Genomic DNA, 24,173 nt, shown 5'->3' on the forward strand with positions numbered 1-24,173 from the left:
TCCCTGCGCCGCCGAGGCCTGGGCCTTCTGGCTGCTCGCCAAAAGATGTCGCAATGCACACAGCTTTCCAACGCGAACGGAAATATGTTCCGCCAGCAATTTTGTAAAGTTCTTTATTAATTTAAAAAACAGAAAGAAAGTACATAATTTCAGCGGAAAACAGGAGTTCGCCCCGTCTGGGGATGCGCCTTTCCTTACCCGCGTGCGGGGATGTTGCGGGGGGGTCCCTGCTGCGGGCCGGGGTTGCGCGCGATTGCTACGTGCGCACGCCCCCCCCCCCGGCGGGCCCTGCGGGGTCTCCCCGAGGCCCTCCGCCAGCACCCCTGAGGTCACAGGCTGCAGAGGTCACCCCCTCCTTCCCCTCCGCGGGGCCGGGCTGCGCGCGCGCGCGCGCCTCCTAGGAGGCGGGGGGGGGGGGGGGGGGGGGGGGGGCCGACGGGTTTGGCCGTCCACACAGCGCTCAGGCGGTTAGTAACACAGGAAATTTCAAAACGGGTTTCCTCTCTACCCACCCTGCCTACCTCCAGGGGCTGCGTGCCCGGAGGTGGACCCCGAGGCATTTGCATTTGGACAACGGCAGGCAGACCGCGTCATGCGCCCCGTGCGCCCTGCGGCAGCCACACACCGGCCACCCGGGCCGGCGGATCAGTCCCAGGCCCGTCACCCGGCGGGGCTGCAGCAGGAGGCTGGCCGGCTTCCTGACCCCAGACGCTGAGCCACAGCTGAGGGCGGCCCTCTGAGACCTCGTCCCCAGGTGAGCGCTGCGCCCGTTCCTGCGCCCCTGCACGGTCTGGAAGGGGGGAGGTAGGGACCGGCGGGGTCTCACGGTTGCAAGGGGCAGGTGCACGTGACCGCCCCATGGGGGTGCACGCGGAAGCAGAGAAACCCCCAGAGAGGGTGCGCACGCCTCCCGAGCATCGAACCCCCTACCCCCTGCACACCCTCCCTCGGCCACAGGCAGCGGTGCAGAGGTGAGCCCCAGGGTGCCCCAGCGGATGCCCCCCGCCCCCATAAAGGGCCCCCGCGGGGACCCTGAGGCCACCCCCCTCCCCCCGACATGAGCTCGCTGGTGCGGGTCACTCACACAAAAAAAACTGGGTCTCTGAGCGTGAGCACAGCCGCCCCTGCAGCGTCTGGGGAGAAGCGACCCGGTGGCGCGGGCTGGACCGCGGTTTGGACACAAACACCCACCTGCAGGGCTCGGTTCACACTCGCTGGGGAGGAGGCGGAACTCCGGAGCGCGCGGTTCGGTGCCCAAAGCAAACAAGGTTTCCTGGTGTCCTTGTCGTGTTGTACGTTCAGAAGCAGGGCCCGGCGCAAGGGCGCTGAGGAAGCCGCACCCCCGTCGGCCCCCCAGGCACGGACCCACGCACGGCCCTGCCGGGAATGTGCGTCGGGCGCGAGGGGCCGGCCCTTCGCTGCTGGAACAGGGGCATTCCATGCCCGCATTGCCATTGGTGCAGGGAGACGGGGGGTGTGTCCCCCGCGGACGTCGGCCCCCAAATCCCAGACCCAGACCTCCGGAGGAGTCAGGAGGTCGCGCGTCGGCCTCCAGCCGCTGCACACGTGGTTGTGCCTGCCTCCCGCAATGTCCCCGCTCAGCCGCGCTGACCGAGGGAGGCAGGACAGACAGCTGGACCCCGTGCGAGGCGCACCTGGGACCCCCTCCCCAACGGCGCCAGAGGCGCGCCCGGGACAAGGGGGCAGGGAAGAAGGTCCTGCTGGTGATGAGGCGGCGCCTGGGAAACCAACGGGCCGCCTGGAGATGCCGCTTGGCCTTGGCCGGGCCGTGAGCCCTCCCATCGACCCCCACCCTGGGGGGCCGCTCTCCTTTTTCTCCGTGTGACCACCCGCCCAGCGGCACCGCGGTTGGGGGCCTCCCTTTCACATCCCTTTCGGTGTCCCTGGAGGCAGCCGGGAGGGCGGGCAGGATATGAGGAAGCGAACACACACCTGCTACCTCGCTCTGTGTCCCCCAGCGAGGACATTTGCCAGGGCCCCCCCCCCCCGCCCCCCCGGAGGTGACCCACGCCTGCCAACTGAGCCTCTGCACCCTTCCCCGGGACCAGCAACGCCGCGGGGAATCGTGACCCTGTGACCAAGTTCGGGCAGCAGCTGCGGGGACGTCCCTGGGGACCGCGCCGGGCATCCCCACCTGTGTGCGTCCGGAGCCTCGAACAGATCTGCCAGCTGCGTGCGCTTCTGAGATGTGCTGGGGTCTCGGGGGTCGGGGGCTGCGCCAACGTCATCCTTGTGCTTCGTGTGGGGAAACTGAGGCTGGAAGGGGCGCGGGAGGTGGCCCAAGCACACTGCACCAGGTTTCTGGCCTCCAAGGCCTTTCTGCTTGGCCAGGTGCCTGGCCGCGGAACACCTCGTCACGTGCTGGGCTCAGTGCTGAGCTTTTCTGGGGGGAGGAGGACTCAAAATATTGAGATGCAGACCTGGGCTTCAGGCTGCGAGGATTTGAGGTGGGAAGAAATCCAGAATGGCTTCCAGGAAGAGGTGGGACTGGTGGCCAGGTCAAGGTGGCACCAGGGATGTCCTGAGAAGGATCAGGGGCAGGGATGCGGGGTGTGTGTGTGTGTGTGTGTGTGTGTGTGTTCTGGGCAGGGCTGGGGACGACCCCAGCAGGAGGGTGACATTTTAGCACCAAGCCCACAAAAGCCGTGGAAGCTTACAACACTGTTGGCAATTTTGGAGCTGAGCTTTGGAAAGAGAGCAGGTTGGGGCCGTGGTCCGGGGTCAGGATGTGAGTGGGGTGGGCGGTGCCTGAGTGGGGAACACCACACAGGTGGAGTCCCTGGGTTGCCAGCAGATGACAGGGGCTGGAATAGAGGGGAGGGGTGCCCTGTGACTCCCGATGGCTGGGAGGCAGGGAGGCATGGACCAAGGCAGGACAGTGATGTCTGTTGAACGTGGTGCCCTTGTCCACCAGCTGGTGCCGGCTGGACCCCCAGAGAGGCTTACAAACAGGTGTGGGGCTCTTATTAGGGACCCCGGGGGACCTTGGTGTTGTTTACGGGGGACCCCAGGCAGGGGGAGGGGCCAGGGGAAGCTAGTGGCAAAGGGGGGGGGGTTGAGGACAGAATCAAGTGTCAGATACACAGGGCCAGGGCATGGTCTCTCTGGTGTGGCACTGCTCACATTCGGGCTGGGTTATTCTGTCACGTTCTATGGGGCATTGGGTGGTTTCACTCGTCTGCACCCATCAGATGCCAGTACATTTCCTCCCCCAAGTTGGGGCAACCAGAAATGTCCAAAGTCCCCTGGAAGAGGGGCAAATTCACTGCTGGTCATGAACTACTGTGATAGAGAGATGATACACAGATGATAGATAGATAGATAGATAGATAGATAGATAGATAGATAGATATTGATGGACAGATGGATAGATGGTTGGATGGTGGATGGATGGGTGCATGGATGGATGGATGAATACATAGATGGATGAATGGGTGGGTGGATGGATGGATGGATGGAAGAAAGAATGTGTTGATGGCTGAATGGGTGGATAGATGGAAGGAAGGAAGGAAAGGAGGGTGAGTGGATGGATGGATGCATGGATGGAGCAATAGTTGGATGGAATGATGTGTGCATGGGTGAATGGACAGTTAGATAGATACATGGATGGATGGAAAGATGGATGGATAGATGGGTAGATGGATGGGTGAATGGGTGGATGGACGGACAGATGGGTGGATGGACAGATGGGCTGATGGATGGGTGAACAAATGGATGGATGGGTGGATGGAAGGATGGATGGATGGATGGATGGACGGACGGATGGATGGACGGATGGACAGATGGATGGGTGGATGGACAGACAGATGGATGTGTGGATGGGTGGATGGATGGACAGATGGGTGGATGGACAGATGGACTGATGGATGGGTGAACAAATGGATGGATGGGCGGATGGAAGGATGGATGGATGGATGGATGGATGGACGGATGGATGGACAGATGGATGGGTGAATGGACAGACAGATGGATGTGTGGATGGGTGGATGGACGGACAGATGGGTGGATGGACAGATGGACTGATGGATGGGTGGATGGAAGGATGGATGGATGGATGGATGGATGGATGGATGGACGGATGGATGAATGGATGGATGGACAGATGGATGCGTGGATGGACGGACAGATGGATGTGTGGATGGGTGGATGGACAGAGAGATGGGTGGATGGACAGATGGACTGATAGATGGGTGGATAGGTGGATGGATGGATGGATGGATGGATGGACAGATGGATGCGTGGATGGATGGACAGATGGATGCGTGGATGGGTGGATGGACAGATGGACTGATAGATGGGTGGATAGGTGGATGGATGGATGGATGGATGGATGGATGGATGGATGGACAGATGGATGCGTGGATGGGTGGATGGACAGACGGACTGATGGATAGGTGAACAGATGGATGGATGGGTGCATGGAAGGATGGATGGATGGATGGACAGATGGACTGATAGCTGGGTGAACAGGTGGATAGATGGATGGATGGATGGATGGATGGATGGATGTGTAGACAGGTGGATGGATGGGTGGATGGATGGATGGATGGATGGATGGATGTGTAGACAGGTGGATGGATGGATGCATGGATGGGTGCATGGATGCAGGAATAGGTAGCTGGATCGGTGATGTATGTGTGGACCGATGAAGCAATCCCAGTACCTCTCTCAGCACCTGTCTCTTAGGGCAGCTGTAACACATGAGCAGAAACTGGTGTCAGGGATGTTGGCACCACCGAGGTGGTGGTTACGCAACACGGTGAATGCACTTGAAGCCACTGCAGTGCTGACTTTAACATGGTGCCTTGTGTGTCAGTATCAAAAAGACCGAGTGGAAGAAAATAGCCGTCGGATGCTGGTGCTCTTACTTCCTCATCCTGGGCTATAAACAGTGCCTACAGGACACACTGCCAGTGCCCTGGGTGGCACAGGTTCTGAGTCACGCTCACAGGAAGCCATGAAGGGGCGTTCCTGAAAACCCCAGCACAAGATGCCCATCCTAGGCCACAGCTGGCTGGTTTCCTTCCCCCCGAGCAAGGCTCCCTTCTAAATAAACACATTGGCCGCCATTTGTAAACAGGCGTGCACACAATGGAAACGCCGAGCGTCTGCACCTGGGGCGGTGTGCAGAATGTCCTCTGAGCTGTGGCCTTGATTCCCAGCTCATGCTGGCACCATGGTGACATTCGACACCGTGCATTCCACGCTGGCTACCCAGTGCTGATGTCAGGCTCCGTGCACAGCACTGTTGGTGAAAAAGGATGCTGGGGCGAGGAGATGGGGGACCAGAGGGATTATCCAGGGACCAGAGAAATGTTTAGGGACAAGGACATTTTGGGAACAGAGGGCTTATTGGAGACACATGCCGAGGATCGTGGCCCCGTCATCCACATTCAGGGATCTCACTGGGGTCACAGGGACCCGGTGAGTGCCCTTTCCCAAGAATGTCAACAGGCCACGTGTGCTCCGACAGAATGACCCAACTCACAGCATCTGACCTGTGTCCCAGCCCAACACAAGAATTCTCCTCAGATCCTCTTTCCTCCTGACACTAGTTTCCATTTCGCTCAGCACATCACACAACTTCCTTAGAGCTTTCTACTCATCCTGAGGCTCCGGGAGGCGTAACAGCAAGCCCAGGTCACATGCCCTGGGGCTTCCCATAGGGCACTTGGGGGCAGGGGCTGGGTGGCTCCTCAGCCCCCTGCCTGGTGCCACCCTCCACATGAGAAGTGATGTCGGCATGGCGTGGTCAGGGCTGTCCTTGTAGGTCCCGCCTCCCTGAAGGTCAGGCTTCAACACCCTCCAAGCACAACCCAGCCCCTGCCTAACACTGCCATTCTCACCTGTCCACAAGGTGAGCACCCCACACCCCACCCCATCTTCTGTGCACTCACCTAGCAGGAGGCCAGGGACCCCATGCCATCCCCTGGCTCTCTGACCACTTCTGCTGTGATACCTCATGCACCTGGGTGGGATGCCTGATGACAGGTCCTCATATGAACAGAGTAACTGCAGGACACAGCTCTTCTCTCCCAAGCGCGTAGCCCAGACCATTCGAAACACACTCAGACAGATACTTCTTCATAGTGGCATTACTCACAACACCAAGAAGTGGGGAAAACCCAAATACCTATCAATGGAAACATGGATAAACAGCATGGGAGGTTCATCCACACGATGGAATATGACTCCACCATGAAAAGGAAGGACATTCTGACACCTGCTACCCCATGGATGGACCTTGAAAAGATGATACTCAAGGAGAGAAGCCAGATGCACAAGGACACATCGTGTGGGATTCTATTTACAGGAACTAGAAGCTGAGGTCAGGGTGTGGCTGATTCTGTATCTGGTGGGAGTGTGCTTCCTAGTCCACAATGACCACCATGCTCCATGATGAGGAAAGGAGTAAAGACAATAAGTGTCCACAGAAAGCAGCTGCTGGTGGCCTGACGTGGCCAGACCTTACTGTCCAGGTGTTGGGTACACGGTGTAGAGTGACCAGACATCTTGATTTGCCTGGGAAGCAGGAGGTCCTGACAGGCAGGACCTGGAGGTCTAAAATGGGGACAATCCTGGCAAAATGGGTGTAGTCAGTTAAATGGTGGACCCCTTACCCCCAAATATATGTCCATGCAATAATACCCACAGAACCTGTGGACCTTATTTGGAAGTCCACGTCCTTGCACATGTGGTTAACTGAAGGATCTGAGATGAGGTCATCTTGGATGAGGTTGGGCCTTAAATCCAATGGCAGGTGTCCTTGTAAGAGACAGAAGAGGAGACTCAGAGGAGAACCCACGGGAAAATGGAGGCAAAGATGGGAGGTCTAGTACAGGATAAGGTTGGATAGATAGCTAGATAATAGATAGATGTACATGGATGGATGGATGGATAGATAGATAAATAGATACATACATACATACATACATACATAGATAGATACATAGGATGGATGGATGGATGGAAGGATGGATGGATGGATGGATTACATAGGTAGGTAGATAGATATAGATCATATACATATACATATACATATACATAGTGGATGGATGGATGATGGATGTATGGATTAGGTGGGTAGATGGATGGATAGATAGATAGATACAGTGGGTGGATGGATGGATGGATGGATTAGGTAGGTAGAGATAGATAGATAGATAGATAGATAGATAGATAGATAGATGATAGATAGATGATAGATACAGTGGATGGATGGATGAAGTAGGTAGATAGATATAGATAGATGATAGATAGATAGATAGATAGATAGATGATAGATATAGTGGATGGATGGATGGATGGATGGATGGATGGATTAGGTAGGTATGTAGATAGATAGATAGATGATAGATATAGTGGATGGATGATAGATAGATAGATAGATAGATAGATAGATAGATGATAGATAGATGATAGATACAGTGGATGGATGGATGAAGTAGGTAGATAGATAGATATAGATAGATGATAGATAGATAGATAGATGATAGATATAGTGGATGGAAGGATGGAAGGATGGATGGATTAAGTAGGCATGTAGATAGATAGATAGATAGATAGATAGATAGATAGATATAATGGATGGGTGAATGGATGGATAGATAGATAGATAGATAGATAGATAGATAGATAGATAGATATAATGGATGGGTGAATGGATGGATGGATGGATAGATAGATAGGTAGGTAGATAGATAGATAGATAGATAGATAGATAGATAGATAGATGATAGATATAGTGGATGGATGGATGGATTAGGTAGGTAGGTAGATAGATAGATGATAGATATAGTGGATGGATGATAGATAGATAGATAGATGATAGGTAGATAGATAGAGAGACAGAGAGGATAGATCAGTTGTTTTTCATGCTAGGTCCTGGGCACTGCTGACATGTGCAGCTGGATGGCTTTATGAAGCTGGGCGTCCTGTGCACTGAGGGTGATGAGTGTGACCAGGAAAAAGAGCCCTATACATTGCAGAGTGTCACCTGGGGACCCAGTCACCTCCGGCAGAAGGCCCTTGGCCAACACCGAGCCTGGTTGAGCGGGAGCATTCATACCACATCTCATCGTCGCGGTCCACAGTGTTGAGACACGCTGGGGCTCTCCTTGGGGTTTCAGGGAACACCCAACCATATTGACTACAAAAATCCACATATGCTGCAGTGAATCCCGTGTATTAACACCGAGGCTAGCCCAGGGGGTTCTTTCGCCAAGCCCCAGGGAGTCTGTCTGGGGCTCCATGATGTGGATAGATCAGACACAGCCTCCGATCTCATGTGAGGCCCAGGACGTGATATCGTCATTCCGAAGGGCCTTGACAGTCAGATCAGTGCTGTGCCTCCATCATAGGACACGCGGTAAATTAGGAAGTGTGATGCGTTACGAGCTCCGCGACGGTTTTCTGGTGTCAATGCTGCGTGGGGACCCAACGTTTTCACACAACCACCCGGTCCGTGAGCGGTGGGGGTTGATCTTCTGTGGCACTCAGGAGAGTCCTCCATGGGCTCCAACACATGCCCAGGGCCACCTGCAGGACAACTGAGCCCGTCTGCCTCCAGGGGGGGGGACGAGACGTCCTGGGGCCACACGCCTTCTGATTGAACCACCGAGGAAACCTTTCCCAGGACCGAGTTGCCCCTCTCCTCAGCCTTGTCCGGCGCCTGGGACCCCGAGTCTCCAACGCTTCTGACAAGATAACATCTCAAGGTCGACCCACATCCAATTCAAGTGGAGCTGCCCCGATTCATGCCGTGTGCTTTCAAATAACCTGATTCCACCTTCCGCGGAGAGTCTTGTCATTAAATATCCCTGGGCCCGTCTGGAGGGGAACGTGCCAGTTCCAACGCAAGATGACATGTGTCTTTGGAAAGCAGAGGTCTCAGAGGTCAGAGAGAGAAATGCATTCACTTTCTGCGCTGGGAAAAATTAGCAACAGCCCCCAGGGTCTTCCTTCTCTGAGGGTTTCTGTGTTGATCGAGGTTCTCAACAGAAGCAGACTGTGGTGGTTGCTTTTATGTGTGAAGTTGGCTGGGCCTCAGGTGGCCTGGATATTGGGGCCAACAGGACTCAGGGTGTGTCTGGGGGAGATAAGCATTGTATCGGTGGATTGACTAAAGCAGACGGCCTTCCCCAGGGTGGGTAGGGCTCGTGCAGTCCTGCGATCCTTTCACAGCCAGAGGACAACACAAGGTGGCTAACAGGAGACCCAGCTCCCTCTGCCTCACCGTCTCCAAGCTGAGACATCTGTCTTCCACTGTCCCCAGACTGGAACATACAGAGTCCGCTTTCCTGGGCCTCCAGTCTGCAGACAGGAGACCACGTGAGCCTCTGCAATCATGTGAGCCAATTCCTTTAATAAACTTCTTTATATGTGTGTGTAGATATCATACTGGTTCTCCTTCTCCTTCTCTTATATGAATGACAAGGATCATTCATATAAGAAACACAAGGATGGATGGATGTAGAGAAAGGAGGGAGGGAAGGGAGGGAGGGAGGAAGAGAGGGAGGGAGGGATAGAGAGAGAGACAGAGAGAGAGAGAAAAAGAAAGAAAGAAAGAAAGAAAGAAAGAAAGAAAGAAAGGAAGGGAGATGATTGATACATACATGATAAATAGGTAATAGAAAGATAGATGATGGATGGATGGATAGATAGATAAATAGAGGATAGTGGATGGATAGATAGATAAGAATGATGCATAGACGGATAGTAGATGGATGGATAGATAGATGGACAGATCTACATCTATCTATAGGAGAGACAAAGACAGATAAGGAGACAGAGATCTTTTTTACTTATTTATTTTGAGAGAGAGATTTATTTTAAGGAACTGACGGCTACAACCGTGGATACTGGCAAGTCTGAATTCTGCAGGGTCGACCAGCAGGCTGGGGCCCAGGGAAGCAATGATGCTGTATCTTGAGCGTGAACACCATCTGAAGGCAGAATTCCCACTTCCTCGCAGGAGGAGATCAGTCTGTTTCCCTTAGAGCCTTCAACTGATGGGACGAGGCCCACCACCTCACGGAGGGCCACCCGCTTTACTCAAAGTCCACCAATTTAAACGTTAATCCCATCTAAAAGAAATGCCTGCACAGGAACATGTAGGCTCGTGCTTGACCGCAGATCTTCATACTGGGGCGCAGCCAAGTGGACACATAAAACTCCACATCACCTGGCAGCAATGAAGAAGGGCTCTCTCAAGGGTGCTCTGGGATTTGGGGCAGGTGGCACGGCCACATTCATCCCATGGCTCTCTACCCTGGGATGAGGCTCGTCTTAGAGGGCACGAGGGCACATGGTTTGTTGTATTTTGGTTTTTGCAGAAGTCTTTGTGTGGACGTACATTCTCGTTTCTTTTCGCCCCCATTTTATTGAGATATACCTGATGTATAACTTTGTACGAGCCCCAGGGGGACAACATAATAATGCACCATGTGAAATGTGCCAACGGGTTTTTATTCTTAAGTTTCGGAAGGGATAAGAAAGAACACTCGAGACCTTTGACCCTGGGAACCAAAGAATGAAAACCACTTTCCTGGCGAACCGATCCTCTTGTGTTTTCTTAATCTAACTGGTCGTCCTCTGAGTTTCATCACCAGAAACCAAAGTGATATCTCTCGTCCACAGAGATACGTCACATGTATCAGGACGGGGTGGCTCGGTCTTTCATTCGCCTCCTCTGGTGTACACCTTGTGAAATCCAGCAAGTGGATGGGATATGAGGACACAACACCCCCAAAATGAGACGCCTACTGTGGGGTCCTTGTGTTCACAGCAAGATACAGATCTGCTTCTCGTGATCTTAATCAGTTTTGCAACAGTGAGCCCACTGGCCTCCACACCACCCAGGAAACCCAGCTCTTTTCCTGCCTCCCAGGGGCCCTGCAGTTCATAGTGGGGGGCAGGGCATAGGATTCTGTATGTGCAACAGCACGCCCGCCCTCCCTCCCCAGCTACCAGCCTAGAACACAGATAAAGGGTGTGTGTGCATCGGGAAGTCGTATGTAACTCATAAGAAGGAAGCCAACAGAAAAATGAGGGGCCTACTTAGAGGGGTACCAGAGTGACGTGTGAATGCAGAAACATCACCCATTTAGGCATGGGACTGTGTCATTATGGGCTGAACTGCGTCGAAAATTCAGCTCTCAAAGTCCTCACCCCAAGACCTCAGAATGTGACCCTACTTGGAAATGGGGCTTTTGCAGATGTAATTCGGTAAGACAAAGTCATACTGGAGGGGGCTGGGTCCCCACTGCAATATGACCGGTATCCTCCTAAAAGGGAGAAATTTGGATACAGACACACACACCGAAGGAGGACCACAGGAGGACACAGGGAGTAGATGCTATCTACACACCCAGGAGAGAGGCCTCAAAAGGAACCAGCCTCTACCCCACCTGGATCTCAGACACCCGGCCTCCAGGACCAGGAGGCGTAAAAATCTGTTTATTATTCTGTGACAAAATAAATTACAGACTCAGGTACTCTGTTACAACAACCATAGGAAACCCATACGGTCGGGATGACTTCCTACACAGCGTTAGGACTCCAACCACTGTGGTTTTCTTTTCTGCTTCCTGCCCTGATCTGTTGTTTCTCGGAAATGGAAACCAGTTGCACCGAGAGCAACACCATGGCCTGTGGAGGATTCCTTGTCTCCCCCTGCAAGTCTTACTGGCCTCCGCACTTCAGTGTGATTTGCAGATGGCTTTCAGAGGGACTGATTGTGTCCACGACCACTCCAGCTCAAGACCTGCCTGGAACAGATGGACGGACACGCACTGCTCTGCAGAGTTCTCTCTCCCATCAAGTATCGAAGGGGGCACTCCACGGGTCAGAGGCCACGAGGAAGAAAATATGGACAGGACTCCCTCAGGCCACCCCGGATTTCCTTACCTAAATTCCAGACCCCACGGGCGTAAGGATCAGCTCTACATAGTCACCAAACACAACATCTTGTGGGTCTGCAGCCAACCTCACACGTTTCCAAGGATGGAATGCATTCCCAATGCCACTCTCTGACCTCAAGGGACTTGAGCTGGAAACAAGTACCGAACAGCCGACCAGATTTTCTTCCACGGCTGCACCCTTCCACATAACCCACGGGCCAAAGAAGGAATTGTGACGAGAACAGAAAAGATTTTGAAGGAATGATGTCATCCGCAGACACAGCCCCACAGAGGCCCATGATGTCCTAATCCTCGTGAGATAGGCAGAATGCACAGAGCCCGATGTGGGGCTTGAACCCGCAAACCGCAAGATCAAGACCTGAGCTGAAGTCAGACACTTAACAGGCTGAGCCAAGCAGGTGCCCCAATACTTTGGCATTTAGCCGGAGAAACAGATTTCGGACTTCTGGCCGCTAGAACAGCGAGAAAGCAGATGTCTGCTGTCTAAAGCTTGTGGTGCTTTGTTACAGCAGCCTTGGGAGGCTCATACAAACAATAATGAAGACACAACGTATCAAAACACCTGAGATGGAACCAAAGCAGTAAACACAGGCAAATTCATAGCCTTGAATGCATTCCTGAGACATAAACACAGGCAAATTCATAGCCTTGAATGCATCCCTTAGACAAGAAGAAATGCTGTATGTCCAAGGCCCAAGATTCCTTCTTCAGTATTTAGAAAGAGCTAGCACAAACCAAAATAAGGTGGAAAGAATACAATTATGAAAGCAAGAGATTGATAGAATGGGGGGGAAATGTACAGGAGAGGAAGAAAAAAATGTGGACAGGTTATCCTTATGCAAAAAATGTGGACAGGTTATCCTTATGCTTGAGAGGTCCAGCGTTTAGATATGACTAGCGTCTACACCATGGAGTTGTTTCACAGGTTGAATGTGATTACACGTGTTTAAGGTTGGCTGACAGGAAATGCCTGATAAACACCCACTAATTACAATCAGGCATTCCAAAGCAAGTGACACCTTATTTCTGTTTTGTGTAACACCCTCTGTGTTACATTTCACATCACTGTGAAAGGATGGAGGCTGGGCACATCCCCTGTAAGATGCTTTCCCGTTTCCCCAGCAGATACTGTTTTTCCAGGATGGATGTGAATGTTGGCTTCTCCAGCTAGGTGCAGAGACTTGGAACCTCTGAGCATTCCACCTCCTGTCACCCACATCCCCTTCTGAAAAATGCAGAAACACCACGCTCCCACACAAAGCTAACATTTTGACATGTATTTCCAATCGCCCCAAAACAAAGCAGTTTCCCCGAGAACTGCTTTGCACACCGCCCCCTTTGCCTCAAGTCCTACGTGATCCCCCCCCTCTCTGTGCATGAAGATTTAGGGCACCAGGGGTCTCTAAACTGAGATGCCCAGGGCACCAGGGACCACCTGGGGGTCCCTGTACACACTTAGTTTTTAAACAACCAAGTTGTGGGGCACCTGAGTGATTCAGATGGTTGAGCGTCTGACGTCAGCTCAAGTCATGATCTCACGGTTCGTGAGTTCGAGTCCCGCGTTGGGCTCTTTGCTGACAGCTCAGAGCCTGGAGCCTGCTTCACATTCTGTGTCTCCCTCTCTCTCCCTCTGCCCGTCCACAGCTTGCTCTCTCTCTCTTTCTCTCTCTCTCTCAAAAATAAATAGAAACATTAAAAAATTAAAAACAACAACAACAACCAACTCATGACAAAAGACATAAAGTTGCTCCTTTTCTAATCAACATTCAGCTCCAATGCAAGTTCAAATACAAGCTCGAGAAAGTTCTAGAATTCTTGGCGTGCAAGAGAAAAGTAGGTCCTCCTCCAGGATAAATCCTACCATGGTGCAAATAGACCCCAGCAGGTCCAAAGGAGATGCCCACCCTCTTAATATTCAGCCCCACGTATCCCAAACCTGGAGGGTCCCATGCTGCCTCCTGGAGGCACCGGTGTTCATGGCTGGGAAAGTGACTGAGAAAGCAGGGGAAGCCCCACGTTCACCAGGGCAGATGCACTACTGACGTTTTCAGTTTATCCCCCTTCCCTCTTCCATCCCCAAAGAAGGAAGAGAAGTCAGAGGGACACATCGCTACTTTCCAACATGGTGGGATCCTTTCTCACTATGTGCAAGATACACAGTGGGGATTCCCATGGGTGACACTTGTGCACAGTTTCGTCCTGCTCTGGTCCGCGTTACTCCGTGAGTGAGCAACCCCTTATTGGAACCAATCGTGCTCCAGTGACCTTGACTCCTCCTGTGTGACCTTGTAAGATGCCTGGTCGAGTCAATGCCTGTCGAAAGCAAAAATAGCACGGTGGACGCATCTGTCGCTTTACGGATATTCCCTTTTATTCAACGCGTGGGAAGGTCTCCACCAGAGTTCACCCCATTCGGGAAGTCGCGCCCGATACATTTCTTTACCGTCATGTTTAATAACTGTATCGAAGCCTCTGATATATTTATGTCACTTGCATCAATTTGACCGCACTGACCACAGACTCAGAAGAAGCTTTTTAGCACAGAGGGTCCGGCGGACAGGAAGTGAAACATGTTTCCATTTCAACCCGCGTACCTATCTTTGTCGTCCTGACTTGGATGGGGTCATAGAGCAAAGACTTTCAAACCCGGGTCTATAAGACTCTAGGCTCAGAGTCTGCAAAAGCACTGATAACAGAGTGGCAGTTTGAGGAGAGAGGGGAAAACAAAATAATGTAACATTGCACGATCTTTAACAAGAGTTCCTTCGCGGGTTGGTTAAATGCATGACACGGTACATGAAGGGGACACCGTTCGTGTGCCTTCGAAGGGGTCACCTGGCATTTGCATTTCTAAACAGTAATGTCCACGGTGTGTCCGACATTGTTTGCGTCTTTCAAATGTAAGATATTAGCTACAGTAGTAAATTCTTTTAGAGTCCACTTTAGAGAGGGTCATGTGTGATAGCATTGGGGGAGGGGTCTGTAACCCAGGCAGGGCAGGGCCGCTGAGATCCAGGCAGGGCAGGGCCCCTGAGATCCAGGAGGGGCAGGACTGCTGAGATCCAGGCAGGGCAGGGCCACTGAGATCCAGGAGGGGCAGGGCCCCTGAGATGCAGGAGGGACAGGGCTGCTGAGATCCAGGAGGGGCAGGACCACTGAGATCCAGGAGGGGCAGGACCACTGAGATCCAGGCAGGGCAGGGCCTCTGAGATCCAGGAGGGGCAGGGCCACTGAGATCCAGGGGGGGCAGGGCCACTGAGATCCAGGAGGGGCAGGACCCCTGAGATCCAGGCAGGGCAGGGCCCCTGAGATCCAGGTGGGGCAGGGCCACTGAGATCCAGGCAGGAAAGGGCCACTGAGATCCAGGCAGGGGAGGGCTGCTGAGATCCAGGTAGGGCAGGGCCACTGAGATCCAGGAGGGGCAGGACCACTGAGATCCAGGCAGGCCAGGGCCTCTGAGATCCAGGAGGGGCAGGGCCACTGAGATCCAGGTGGGGCAGGGCCACTGAGATCCAGGAGGGGCAGGGCCACTGAGATCCAGGCAGGGAAGGGCCACTGAGATCCAGGAGGGGCAGGGCCACTGAGATCCAGGCACGGCAGGGCCACTGAGATCCAGGAAGGGCTGCTGAGATCCATGCAGGGCATTACCCCTGAGATCCAGGCAGGGCAGGACCACTGAGATCAAGGAGGGAAAGGACCACTGAGATCCCGTGGGGGCAGGGCCGCTGAGATCCAGGCAGGGCAGGACCCCTGAGACCCAGGAGGGGCAGGGCTGCTGAGACCCAGGCAGGGGAGGGGGTGTGCTCCCTCCAGAGGCTCCAGGGGAGGCTCCTTCCTGCCTCTTCCAGCTTCTGGGGCTCCAGGCGCCCCTGGGCTCGTGGCCACGTCCCTCCCGTCTCTGCCTCCCCCTTCACGCGGCTTCTCCTCTGTGTCTCTGTCTCCTATTGTGTCTGTTACAAGGACCCCTGTCATCGGATTCAGGGCCCCCCTCCTCCAGGATGAGCTCACCTCAGATCCTTCCCTTACCCACATCTGCAAAGACCCAGTTCCCAAAGAAAGCATCCTTCTCAGGTGCCGGGGGTGACGATGTGCACCGATCCTTTTGGGGTCACGTTTCCACCCCCAACCCCGTTGGAGGCCACGAATCAGGGCTCGGTGGATGGGGTGTTGAGCGTGGCCCCATTCCCGTAGGGCCAGGTGGGGAGAGGGCGCGTGTGGGGGAAACAGGCCGGGCCCCCGAAGGTGCGGAGAAAGAGGAACCAGTCCCCGCGGGGGCCAGTCCCTGTCTGATTGTCACCCACAGCAGCACCACGTTAGGAGTGGGGGAGGGCGGGAGGCACAGCAGCCGAGAACAAGGGTGATAAGTCTGTTCTCAGCAGTCTACACTCGCTGACTTCCCTCCACCCACAGCAAGCCTGGAAATGGCTGCGGGTCCAAAGGTAGAAGTCTGAGCCCAACAGACACGGGGGCCTGCGAGGGTCCGCGGGGTCCGTCCCGGGGTCCCTGCAAATGTGTCCCCGGTCTGACATTTCCTCCTGCAGTCCGGTCCCGGGAATCACCCCAGCCCCTGCGGCCGCTTAAAAGGCCAGGGTTGAAATTCCCCACGTCCCTCAGGACAGAACTGAGATGTTGTCTCACCGCCACGCTGGGCAGGCTTCACTTCCCTCCTGCTGGGTGTCGTGTCCCCCACACCCCACCCCCGGCGGGCGACCGGCTGGGCTCAGCTCCGGGCCCCTCCCGGGTTGGCCCTGAGATTCCCTTCTCCCGGGAAGCCCCTGGGGGCCCACTCCCTGGGCAGGCTGCTGGCCGCCCAGACTGCCCCGACTCGGAGCGGGGGGGCGTGTGGAGCAAAGGGGCACCCAGGCCGAGGGTGCCCTGGGTGCCCGGGGGTTCCCTGACCCGTTCTGCCGATGGCACAGGGGCCCCCGTGCCCCCTCGGAGTCTGGCGGTCTCGGGGAGTCCAACTTGCTTCCGAACTTTAAAAAGCACCTGTAAATGGCCCTCAGGCCCTTTCCCTCCTGCCTGGGACCGGCATCACGTGGGGCCGTGGGCCTCCCCGGGATTCGCGTCCACCTGTAGGGCCACGCTGGGCAGAGGAGACCCACTCGGGCGTGCACAGCGTCCTGTCTTCAGCCTGTCCGCAGCCACCCCAAACGCGACCTCGCGATGCACACGCAGAGTCCCCTGTGCCCCCGCGGCCCGGGGCGGCGAGCGGCAGCTTTACTGTGCTATGTGGCTTTCATTTTTTGTGGGGAGGACGGTTCCCACGCGACCTGCCTTCTGAGCACATTCGGACGGGCACGATCATGTCCCGCCGTCTGTAAGCACGAGGCCGCACGGCCGATCTCGAGGACCGTTTCGTCCCGCGAACCTGGAGCCCCGACCCCGTCAAGCACCCCCTTGCCTTTCCGTGTCTCCCTGCCCCTGGCGCCCTGCACCTCAGCACGTGAGGGCCGGGGGACCGCCTCTGCGTGGAACCGCCACGGGATTTCCCCTCCCGCGTCTGGCTCGCGTCGCTGAGCGCTGTTCCCGAGTCCATCGGTGTCACAGCAGGTGCACAGCGTCCCTCCTGCTCGAGGCGGACTGCCAGTGCCCGGTGGGCGTGGACCACGGGGTGTAGGTCACGTGCTCACACGACCGAAGTCGCAGCTTCCCTGTGATGCAGCAATCCCAGTCGGGACCCCAGAGCACCAAGCCAAGACCTCGGACAGCGGCCACACCTGCGTGTTCCCGACTCCGTTAGTCCCGGCGGCCGAGACGTGAGAACATCCCACGTGTCCGCCGAGGATGGGCCGACGTGCAAATTCTCCGTGGTGGGAGTGAGGTCCGGGCAGCTAAGCTTGACCGCCCCACCCTGGCTGGTCCTGGGCTCTTTGCACAGGACCGGGAGCCCCATCTCAGGCCCTACAAACCGTAGGGGATGCAGACACGCTCAACCCCGATCCCGAGGCCGTGGGGATGGGTCACGGGCTCCCCTCTCTGGCCCCAGGCTTTCCAGAGCTCTGTCCCCTTCCTGCTCCCCACTGTGACCCCAAGACGCCCACCCCGTGCATCACCTCTGGTCCCTACTGCTGGTCCCCTGGGCTGAGATCCAGTCGGGGCTGAGACTGGGGGTCTGAGATCCAGGCAGGGCCGAGGCCAAGAGTCTGAGATCCAGGTAGGGCTGAGGCTGTGAGCCTGAGGTCCAGGAGGGGCTGAGTTTGGGGGTCTGAGATCCATGCAGGGCTGAGCCTGGGAGTCTGCCGTCCACGCAGGGCTGAGGCCTAGAACCTGAAATCCAGGCAGGGCTGAGGCTGGGAGTCTGAGGTCCAGGAGGGGCTGAGTTTGGGGGTCTGAGATCCATGCAGGGCTGAGCCTGGGAGTCTGAGGTCCATGCAGGGCTGAGGCCTAGAATCTGAGATCCAGGCAGGGCTGAGGCTGGGAGGCTGAGATCCGGGAGGGGCTGAGGCTGGGCATCTGAGGTCCAGGAGAGGCTGAGTCTGGGAATCTGATGTCCAGGAGGGGCTGAGTTTGGGGGTCTGAGGTCCAGGCAGGGCTGAGGCTGGGAGGCTGAGATCCAGGAGAGGCTGAGGCTGGGTGTCTGAGTTGCAGGCAGGGCCGAGGCTGGGGTTCTGAGGTCCAGGCAGGGCCAAGGCTGGGGTTCTGAGATCCAGCCAGGGCTGCAGGTTGGGAGTCTGAGATCCAGGTGTGGCCGAGGCTGGGAGGCTGAGATCCAGTCGGGGCTGAGGCTGGGGGTCTGAGATCCAGTCAGGGCTGAGGCTGGGAGTCTGAGGTCCAGGAGGGGCTGAGTTTGGGGGTCTGAGATCCAGGCAGGGCTGAGCCTGGGAGTCTGAGGTCCACGCAGGGCTGAGGCCTAGAACCTGAGATCCAGGCAGGGTTGAGGCTGGGAGGCTGAGATCCAGGCAGGGCTGAGGCTGGGAGTATGAGATCCAGGTAGGGCCGAGGCTGGGAACCTGAGGTCCTGGAGGGGCTGAGTTTGGGGGTCTGAGATCCAGGCAGGGCCGAGGCAGGGAGGATGAGATTCAGGCAGGGCTGAGGCTGGGGCTCTGAGATCCAGGCAGGGCTGAGGCCTAGAACCTGAGATCCAGGCAGGGCTGAGGCTGGGATGCTGAGATCCAGGCAGGGCCGAGGCTGGGAGACTGAGATCCAGGCAGGGCCGAGGTTGGGAGTCTGAGATCCAGGAGGGGCTGAGGCTGGGGGTCTGAGATCCAGGCAGGGCTGAGGCTGGGAGTGTGAGATCCAGGCAGGGCCGAGGCTGGGAGACTGAGATCCAGGCAGGGCTCAGGCTGGGAGTCGGAGATCCAGGCAGGGCTGAGGCCTAGAAACTGAGATCCAGGCAGGGCCGAGGCTGGGGGTCTGAGATCCAGGCAGGGCTGAGGCCTAGAACCTGAGATCCAGGCAGGGCTGAGGCTGGGATGCTGAGATCCAGGCAGGGCCGAGGCTGGGAGACTGAGATCCAGGCAGGGCCGAGGCTCGGAGTCTGAGATCCAGGAGGGGCTGAGGCTGGGGGGTCTGAGGTCCAGGAGGGTCTGAGTTTGGGAATCTGATGTCCAGGAGGGGCTGAGTTTGGAGGTCTGAGGTTCAGGCAGGGCTGAGGCCTGGAACCTGAGATCCAGGCAGGGCTGAGGCTGGGGGTCTGAGATCCAGGCAGGGCTGAGGCTGGGAGTGTGAGATCCAGGCAGGGCTGAAGCTGGGTGTCTGAGGTCCAGGCAGGGCTGAGGATGGGAGGCTGAGATCCAGTCAGGGCCGAGGCTGGGAGTCTGAGATCCAGGCAGGCTGAGGTGGGGAGGCTGAGATTCAGGCAGGGCTGAGGCTGGGGGTCTGAGATCCAGGTGGGGCTGATGCTGGGGGTCTGAGGTCCAGGAGGGCCTGAGTCTGGGAATCTGACGTCCAGGTGGGGCTGAGTTTGGGGGTCTGAGAACCAGGCAGGGTTGAGGCATGGAGTGTGAGATCCAGGCAGGGCTGAGGCTCGGAGTCTGAGATCCAGGAGGGGCTGAGGCTGGGAGTCTGAGGTCCAGGAGGGGCTGAGGCTGGGAGTCTGAGGTCCAGGAGGGTCTCAATGTGGGAGTCTGACGTCCAGGAGGGGCTGAGTTGGGGGTCTGAGGTTCAGGCAGGGCTGAGGCCTAGAACCTGAGATCCAGGCAGGGCTGAGGCTTGGGGTCTGACATCCAGGCAGGGCTGAGGCTGGGATGCTGAGATCCAGGCAGGGCTGAGGCCTAGAACCTGAGATCCAGGCAGGGCTGAGGCTGGGTGTCTGAGGTCCAGGAGGGCCTGAGTCTGGGAATCTGACGTCTAGGAGGGGCTGAGTTTGGGGGTGAGATCCAGGCAGGGCTGAGGCCTAGAACCTGAGATCCAGGCAGGGCTGAGGCTGGGTGTCTGAGGTCCAGGAGGGCCTGAGTCTGGGAATCTGACGTCCAGGAGGGTCTGAGTCTGGGGGTCTGAGGTCCAGGAGGGTCTGAGTCTGGGGGTCTGAGGTCCAGGCAGGGCTGAGGCCTAGAACCTGAGATCCAGGCAGGGCTGAGGCTGGGACTCTGAGATCTAGGTGGGGCCAAGGCTGGGTGTCTGAGGTCCAGGCAGGGCCGAGGCGGGGAGGCTGAGATACAGGCAGGGCTGAGTCTGCTTCCTGCCGAGGCCTCTGTCCTGGGCGTGTAGATGCCGTGTTCTCCCCATGTCCTCACGTCCTCATGTGGTGGCTCCTGTGTGTGTGTCTGTGGTCTGACCTCCTCTTCTTCTAAGGACATCAGAGCCCTCGGGATCCGGGCCACCCTGCTGATGTCATTTGATTTACTTACCTGTTTAAAGACCCTGAAAACAGGCCGTTGTACGTGTTCGAGCTGCTTCCTCGAGAACAGTGAGCGGTCATCCCATGTAAAATGATGTTACAAGTATTGAAAGAAAACCAAGCTGGGGCGCCTGGATGGCGCAGTCGGTTAAGCGTCCGACTTCGGCCAGGTCACGATCTCGTGGTCCGTGAGTTCGAGCCCCGCGTCAGGCTCTGGGCTGATGGCTCGGAGCCTGGAGCCTGTTTCCGATTCTGTGTCTCCCTCTCTCTCTGCCCCTCCCCCGTTCATGCTCTGTCTCTCTCTGTCCCAAAAATAAATAAAAAACGTTGAAAAAAAAAACAAAAAAAAAAAAAAAACAAAAAAAAAAAAAGAAAGAAAACCAAGCTTCAGTCTCCCACCTGTTCTCATCATGCACGAGCCCCCATCAAGTGCTGCCCTGAATATGTATTCAGGGGAACCTTTTTTCTGATGACATGTTTTAAAAAAAAAAAATGTGTTAAAAATATGTAAAATCCCAGCAGCGACCAGGGAGCCGGCTGTGTAAAAGAGGAACCCCCATGCGCTGTGGCTGTGCCCTGGGGCTCCGCCTTTCGTAACCTCAGTGCGTTTAATTAAATCTGCACGTGACAGGTTTTCATTACAAGCGGCCAGCTGGGTCCCCGGGGGTTGGGGACCGGGTCGAGTGTGCTGGGGGACCGGCGGTGGGGTCCCGCGGCCTCCGTTCCTTCTCCACACGGACAGCCACGTCTGCACCAGGGGGAGGGTCCCCACCGCTCGGCTCTGAAACTCCACGGGGCCGGCTCGCCCAGGACGGTCACCTGTAAGTCACGGGACCCAAGGAGACGCGTGCAAGCCGTGGGGGGCAGGGGGGGAGACGCTGAGGCAGGGCAGACCCCAGGGACCCACCTGCACGGGCTGCTCTGTGTCCCCAAAGACGCAAGGTCGCCTTCTTCAAAGATTTTTATTCCAGAATTGTCTGAACACCTGCCGTTTGCTCCTTGTTTTTTTTTTTTTAGTTTTGGTTTAATGGGGGCAGAGGGATGTTGCTTCTGGCTTTTAGGAATAATAGCTAACACGGAGGGAGCACTGACATTACACCGGCCACATTTACGAGGGATTTGTCCCGGGACTTTTCTGACACCTAATCCAGGCGGGTGCTCTCATTCCGGTTTTCCTGACGGGGAAACCGAGGCCCTGAGTTAAGTAACGCTTTGGATGGCAAACAACAGAAACTTGAGTCATGCGATCTTAGGTCAACGTGGAAATTGGCAAATGGGTACTTAGACGTCTACGTCAGCTTCAGGCATGGCTGGATCCAGGGGGCCTCGGCTGTCCAGGCCCGGACGTGGGGATCCTGCGGACGCCCTCTGCCTCTTCTGTCCCGGTGTTGTGACTCGTCCCCACACCCCGATGCTCACACCCTGCAAAGGGCAGGTGCGAACTCACCTGGCAGGTCAGGGTGAACTGTGTCAAGTGCACACAGTTCCCTGCATTTGGGAAAACCAGGGCTGAATAAAGGGGGGCACAGGCGAGGGTCTCGGGGCGGTCCCCTCAGCCCTCAGGGAACGCTCGGCACCCAGTGTGGCCCCAAAAATACCCACCGAGCGCAGACAGCGAGACAGGCTGCTGGACGCGGTGCGGGAGGAGGGCTCAGACAGCGCCTGGCTCAAACCACTGCGTAGGACCCGGGTGCTTTCTACTCGTGGTCAGAAAACATGGGCCTGGGCTCTGATGACACCTCTCACTGGCCGCTCAGCTTCCTTCGGCCTTCTGTGCCTCAGTTTCCCCACCTGTGGACGTGTGTCCGGGGCGCGTCTGGAGGGACTCTGTGCCTCGGTTTCCCCACCTTGGGACGTGTGTCCGAGGCACGTCTGGAGGGACTCTGTGCCTCGGTTTCCCCACCTGTGGACGTGTGTCCGGGGCGCGTCTGGAGGGACTCTGTGCCTCGGTTTCCCCACCTTGGGACGTGGTCTCTCTCAGAGAAAGCGTTTGCAAACGTGTAGTGTGACGCATGCTCAGGGTGGGCAGACGCCCTCTTCGGGCTCCCTGGCACTCGGCCCATGCCTTCCCCGTCACCCCCGGGACGCGGGCCAGGAAGAAAGCTGTCTGCGGCCTCGGAAAAGAAGGAAATGAGAACAATTTCAGCCCCTGGGACCCTGAACCAGTGCATGCCGGCTTCCTGGGGGAAAGTGTTACTTAATCAGTGAAGGTGGCCACTCTCAACGCTTCCTCTCGACTCTGGCCCCGCCTGGGGTTCAACCGGCCACGGCAACCGCACACCAGGAGACGTGGGCGGCCAGCTCCAGACACCCCAGCAGTGACCCGAGGGGTGAGGCTGTCTCAGGAGGTGGGGCAAACGGGGGACAGCAGGGAGGACACAGGAGCAACAGCCGGCTGAGACACGGGGAACTAAAACAGAAATGTCTTCAGGCTCCCCCACCCGCCCCGTGACCCACGAGGCATGTGTTTATTGCGATGTCATTCACATCACACACAACTCACCCTTTAAAAGGAGACAGTTCGGGGGGCGCCTGGGTGGCTCACTTGGTTAGGCGTCAGACTTCGGCTCGGCTCATGATCTCACGGTTCGTGGGTTCGAGCCCCGCATCGGGCTCTGTGCCGACAGCTCGGAGCCTGGAGCCCACTTCGGATTCTGTGTCTCCCTCTCTCTCTGTCCCTCCCTGGCCCACGCTCCGTCTCTGTCTCTCAAAAATAAACATTAGAAAATTTTAAGAAATTTGGGGCATTTAGCACATTCTCAATTTACCACCTCTATCTGCTTCCAGAACATTCTCATCCCATGGATGGATGGATGGATAGAGATAGATAGATAGATAGATAGATAGATAGATAGATAGATATGATGGATAGATAGAAAGATAGGTAGATAGATAGATAGATAGATAGATATGATAGATGGATGATAGATAGATAGATAGATAGATAGATAGATAGATAGATAGATATGATGGATGGATAGATGGATGGAATCATAGATAGATAGATAGATAGATAGAATCATAGATAGATAGATAGATAGATAGCAGACAGATAACAGACAGACATAAATGAACAGATGGATATGTAGATGGATGGACAGATGGATGGACACATAGACAGATACACATACATACATATGTACATACATACCTAGATAACAAATGTAGATGGACAGATGCCTGGATAATCTAGAGAGATTCAGGACTTCACACATTCACGTGAACTATTTCCCCCTCAGTTGCCTCCTTTCAACGCCCAGTCCACCAGCTTACTTGAGAAAGACGTCACTTGTTAACTGAACCCTCCTTCAGAAGGAACCAGCCCTCCTAACACCTTGGCTTTGGACTTCTGGCCTCCAGAGTCGTGAGAGAGAAAGTCTCTGTGGTTTGTAGTGCCCCCCCATGTGTGGTCATGTGTTGCCGTAGCCACAGGAAAGCAATACTATCCC

At 55.9% G+C, this 24,173-nt stretch overlaps 1 protein-coding gene across 2 annotated transcripts in view; it reads left to right on the plus strand.

Moving 5' to 3' along the window:
• Window positions 1–439: 439 nt before the first annotated feature.
• Window positions 440–24,173, plus strand: part of LOC145714958 (S-geranylgeranyl-glutathione receptor P2RY8-like) — a 41,068-nt gene continuing 17,334 nt past the window's right edge. The window contains exon 1 of one of the 2 annotated variants that reach the window (XM_081794520.1): window positions 440–754. The gene's annotated coding sequence lies outside the window, so the exon portion shown is untranslated. Of the gene's footprint in view, window positions 755–21,354; window positions 21,550–24,173 lie in introns of those variants that run through there. The other variant, XM_081794521.1, reaches the window with a different exon arrangement.

The sequence above is a fragment of the Panthera onca genome, chromosome Y, assembly GCF_046562875.1.
Source record: "Panthera onca isolate mPanOnc1 chromosome Y, mPanOnc1 haplotype 2, whole genome shotgun sequence".
NCBI classification, from domain to species: domain Eukaryota; kingdom Metazoa; phylum Chordata; class Mammalia; order Carnivora; family Felidae; genus Panthera; species Panthera onca.